Here is a 6,000-nt window from a genome sequence, read left to right as displayed (position 1 = left end):
ACCTTCAAATGAAAATCTCAACATTTGAAGACATGCATGTGAAGTCCTACACAAACAAAATTAATCCTGAAATCACACAATCTAGATAATGATCCACACAGCTGCTGTCCCACCTATTTCTTATCAGTTCACTTTAAACTTATGGAATGACTAATATTAATTAGCATGAGTCACAGATTCAGAAGATATTCTTTCCAGAAGAGCACGCATTAGGTTTTAGGAAGAACACAGAGGAAGACAGAGGAACGTATCATGGCAGTTAGAGACTACAGTTAGAAAAACACAGGTTGCTTCTAAGACTGACACATGACAAGAGCAATCCAAGAAATCATTGGCAACCATTGTTTAAATGTCACCATTAACAGACAGACCAACCAGTCCAGGATATTTTAAAAAATGCTACAAAAGAATTAGCGTTATCCCCTGCGTTCTTCAACCTCTACACTGCTTTTCACCCGCAGACCTTAAACTCACATACATGTACACCAATGAAATGGCTAGCCTTCCTGCCAGCAAGTCTGTTGAGGATATCCCCTAACCTCTAGAAAGGGATAGGAAGGCCAACAATTTGAGGCCTACCTAAAAACTCAGAAAACCATCTGCAAGGTGGATAGAGCCCTCATGTACTGCCATGAGAAGTGTGTGCTCCTCTGCTCTAACACTTGCCGCATACTGTACTGTGTGTCTTCTTGAGGCAGGAGTCTACACGCAGTGAAGATGGATGGATACTCATTCGCTCTCTGCATGATAAGAGGATACCAGCACCCCCTCATGACACTCATGTCCATTCCGTCTGGCGTCCCACCCCGTCTGCTGACAGCAGACTGCAACAAGGCTGACAGCACTTAAAAAGTGATGACAATCAAGCTCACCTTTGACATGACAAGATCCATATGACGCTGCCAACACAATGCCTTAGAAGCCATGAGCCTTTCATCAAAACAGCTCAGGCTTTCATCCAGTTTGGCAACCAGGATGGAGTGGATCATGAGTGAAAGGAGAAAAGAACAACCCTCCAGGCAACTGCAAGTTACTGCCCAGCCCCATTATACCTTTATGAGGCAGATGCCCACACAAGAAGCCAAAACTACCTGCTGTAGCATTTAACTCTTGTATGTGCAGCTGAAGTCTTTGTACGACTAAAACTTGTAAATGTGAAGTAATACAAATACCTGGCCCAGTAGAGGAAGAGTTCCTCATTCAATGGCATCAATAATAATAATAATAATAATAATAATAATAATAATAATAATAATAATAATAATAATAATAATAATAATAATAATAATAATAATAATAATAATAATATAAACGTTATGTTATATAGTGGCTTTAAATGCAATCATTTTCAAGGAGAATTGGCATCACTCAATGTTTGACTAATTCAACAGATGACTGTTTAAATGAACTATGAACTACAGTATGAATGAAGGAAAAGAAAAACTAGCTTTTGAAAAAATTCTAAAATTATTTTATTTAGAAGGTTAAATTCATTTTTTTCTCGTTGTTATGGGAAATTCTACAACAGAAATGCAATTTTAAAAGACCACAGGGCAGGGATCAGTTGTCAACATGGTAAACACCATGTTTTAAAAGTAATTAAACCTGTGTGCTAAAATATGGCACTGCCATATCTCCTATTTTGACATTCATATTAACTTTACATCAAAATAAAGATTTACCTCATGTTATCTATCGATTTTGTCCTGTCTGCACTGTACTTATCACACACAGCACCAGTGCATATTTTCAATACCATGGCCCAGAAAGAGCAGAGGTGTGCTAAACTGAAAAGATGCACTTCGAGAGAAAAATATTGTACATATAAGTTGTAAAAGAATAACTCTTTTTCACATTTTCAGTGTAAAAAAGTAGTTGTTGGTTAATGCTTTGGTCCACCTGTGTTACTTGCTGCATTTACTGTGTTTAGAATAATCATATGAATCATTATTACCATTATTATCATTTCCATGCAAAAGACACGCTCACACAAACCCTCAGTCTTGGAAAAACTTTGCATCAGAAAGGAGTCTTATCAGAAACAGCTCATAGAAGAGATGAGAAGTCTGAAGTAATTTCCTCATCACCTGTCATCACCTTCCATTAAGGAGCAGACTGAGTTCTTCCTGCTCCAGACATTGCCTTCACACTCCCACTTGCAAAGCTACAGTATATGGAATTGTAGCTCCTAAGCACAGACATTTCTGAAAGATCTATTGTCTAAAAATTAAGTGTTTGTGCGCATTAGTATGTACTTCATAATGCACCTCGTCTCCAGAAAAGTGCAGCTCCCTTGATGTAATTGAAAATTGCTGAGAAAATGTTTATCTTGACTCATCAATTGAAACCTAAACAAATTCCTCCCTTGAGATTGAAGTGATAAAATTGTGCCTGCATTGAAGGGCCTACGTGCAGTTTTGTGAGTGGAAGCCTATCTTTGGATTAAAAAAAAACAAAATAAAGGGCATGTTACTGGAAGTTTTTTACTGTTTCTGACAAAAGGTTATTTGGGTTTGACAGTAAATTACGAACACCTCCCTGTCTGATCTTATTTATACATATTGTCATGTTCATACAGTAGCTGAACACATGTGTGTTTTTGTCAGTCTAGCAGGACATTAGAAGAATTCTGTGTCTGGAAACAATTTTTCACCTCGGATACAAACTGGATTGCATTCTCAATTACAGCTGTATAATTTTACAGTAACTCTCCTAACTCCTCGCACGACCCCTCTAATTCACAGCACAGAAGAGATTCAAAATTGTATAGAAAATTTACATTTAAAAAATGTTTAAGAAAACAGAAAATATACTCAGCTGCCTCACTCGTTTTTCATTCCGTCAGTTACTTTTTCCCAAATAATTGTGTTTGTGGCTGTTCTGTTTTTTTCTTTAATATAATTTTGATATCCTGACCTTTGTACCAGTTCTCTCTATTTTACACATAATCTTTATATATTTCTAGGAAGACAACACTTGATGTGGGTTGTAGTTGTTCTGTTGAGTCATTAATTTTAAAACCAGATACACCTGTACTAACTTAGCATATCAGTGTTGCCAAGTCTGATTGTTGTACACTTTGCTGTAGAGTACATCATCCAAAGGTAATGGATTTTAAGGGATTTGTTATCACACACCTTTGTAGATGCAAAAGTAACTATTTCCTGCTGCTATAAGAGGAAATTACAATATAGTGCATTGCCACTTATTCTGAGTGAAAAGCTTACAAGGTGTACCTGAATATATATTTAGTGAGAGGGCTACATTTATAGTAGTGCAGGGATTAGGAAAGGATAGAAAGTTCAAGCATAATCTAATGGCACTGGTGCCAACAGAGACTCCATGTGAAAACATTGTGTTACTGTTAATCACATACTGCCAAAAATTAATCTATTTCAAAACTAACAATCTTAGTTTGATCAAATACTAAAATTTGATACTGGGTGTGGGCATTCCACAAACCTCTAAGTGTTGCTGCAGATTAACATATTACCCTTAGTACTATATATGGTGATCCAATACATCAGTAAAAATAAAAAAATATGTTTTTTGTTTAAAATTGTGGATTACAGAAAACCCTTAAGCTGGGGAGGATATTTTTTCTTAAAATAAAATATGGAAATAAACTTATCACTTATAATAAAGTATTTCATCCAGGTAAGAGTGAGTCATGAATTTGCCTCTTTGGCAGTAAGTCTAAGAAAACATGGAAATAGTTATTTTGCTGTCATTATCAACAGTGAATTAGTATTACTCAATTTGACTTTTTGTTCTAAAAAAACAACTGTAGTGTTCATCTCAGAAAGATTTCATTAACTTTTGCTATTTTACTTGTTTTTTAGCATTCTTAGTAACCCAAAAAGACTAAATTCAGCATTTTTAAATAAGGGAAAACAGTGTCTTTTCACTGGCATCATCATCTTAAGAGGTCCACTGGAATAAGCAGTTAATGTAAAAAGTACATTTAAAGTACATGGTAAACTGTATTTCAGGGTAAATTCTAACTGAACATACAGTATCTATCAATATCTCTACTATAACTGCTGAGTTCTAACATTCCTTTATGTACTTACAAGTGTAAACAAAACTTTTTTCAACTGTTGAAGGAAATCAGAGTACTAGAACATTTTAAGGGCCTCCATATGGAAACATAGACAATATAAAAAGCCATAGACAATAACCACAAAATAAAATCAATCAAGTCTGATTTATTGGAAATTATACATAAAATCATTTCCACAGGAATATTCACTTTGAACTTTTATCGCCCTACTCCCCACCTCGCAACCTCCGCTCTTCAAATTCTGCCCTCCTTACTGTCCCCCAAGCCCGTCTACATTGTATGGGCGACAGGGCCTTCTCCTGCTATGCCCCCAAGCTCTGGAACTCCTTGCCCAAGGATATTAGAGAGTCACCTTCTCTAAACTCCTTCAAATCCAGACTCAAAACCCTCCTTTTCAGAAAAGCCTTTACTTAACTGGTTCCATTCTTCACCCCTCTGCTCTTCTTAATACCATCTTCCACGGTCTCCTCTATTGTTATTGTTGTATTGTTGTAATTATAATTGTGTCCTGTCTTGTGAAATTTTCTTATTTATTGTTGTAGTCTTCTTATTTATTGTTATTGTCATCCTGTAAAGCGCTTTGAGAAGCCACCTTTAAAGGCGCTATATAAAATAAAGTTTTTTATTATTATTATTATTATTATTTTTCTGAGAGATGTAACCATGTAAATGTCATATAATGTTGTGAGTTTTTTATTGCTAATACACCAGTGCCATTCATCAGTATAGTAAGATGTCTGCAACATGCTTTGGTATTGATGAAATTATATGTTGGATACAGATGTGTGGAACAAAAAAGATGCCACCCATAAGCAGACGAGGCAGTTTTGTATTGTGATATTTTGTTTCTAGATACCAAAGCGTCCTCTGCTGGATAGTTCGGAAAGTGCACTGTCCCGAGAAATTAGGTCATGCGAGATTTTTATTAGCGTTTTAAGAGTTCCATTTGCCATTTCCAAGGCAAAATGGTGCATGTACTGTAAATAAGCCCCTTTATTTTAGAAAATTTCTCATGGGTGAAAATATGCTTCGTTTAGATGAAAATATTTTTTATCTATTAGTTTGTGTGCATAAATACAGCTTACTACTTCTTATTAAATTTGCTTACTGACATTCATCAGGTTTCACAGAGGATTTTATTCCCACTTTCAATATGTCCAAAAATCGTTTATTGATAAACAGGGCAGGGCACACAGGCAGTATTTTTTTTTTGGGGGGGGGGGGTTCTAGGTCTTTATCGTGATATCCTGTATCCTGTATATCTCAGTAAAACATTTGATTTATACTGAAATGTATACTTTATACCGTATACTAGCGCAACGTTTCCCAATCCAAGTCTCGGCCACTGGCTGGTTTTTATTCGAGATGAATGTTCTGTTTGTTGAAGCCAAGTTAGTTGAAGCCTTAATTAATCTAATTATCTAATTAATGTCAAGTGTGTAATTGTTTTCAGCTGTTAAATATTTTGGAGGTTGCCTTTTAATTATTGGGTTTCAAAAGTTACATGAAATCTCCAACTTTCCCTAAATCCCTATGTACTGATAAAATGTACATAGGGATTTGGGGATGGTTGAGTACTTCTTTCTGATGCATAGATACTTCATACTTTGCAGCTTGTGCTTTTATTCTCGGGAAGCTAGACAGATTCGTCATAACAGTTAAAATAATAAGGCCAAATGACTGCCCTTCTTCTGGATTGTTTTTTAGAGGTTTTAACAGCCCACAATAAAGACCCTTCCGCAGTTTGAGGTATTAGAACATTAGTACTTTTTTACCAGCAGATGGCAGCACAACTATATCAGATCACTTTTCTTCTCTGCTCCGGCCTAGTTTTTAAATTCATTTGCTGTAGTACTGTATTTTGACTTCAAAATTAGAAAAATATTTAGAGGTGTCTAAAGCACTTCTGGTGACTCGGTTTTATGTTTCATCAACAG

The sequence above is a fragment of the Lepisosteus oculatus genome, chromosome 9, assembly GCF_040954835.1.
Source record: "Lepisosteus oculatus isolate fLepOcu1 chromosome 9, fLepOcu1.hap2, whole genome shotgun sequence".
Classification (NCBI taxonomy): domain Eukaryota; kingdom Metazoa; phylum Chordata; class Actinopteri; order Semionotiformes; family Lepisosteidae; genus Lepisosteus; species Lepisosteus oculatus.
This window is presented reverse-complemented; position numbering follows the sequence as displayed.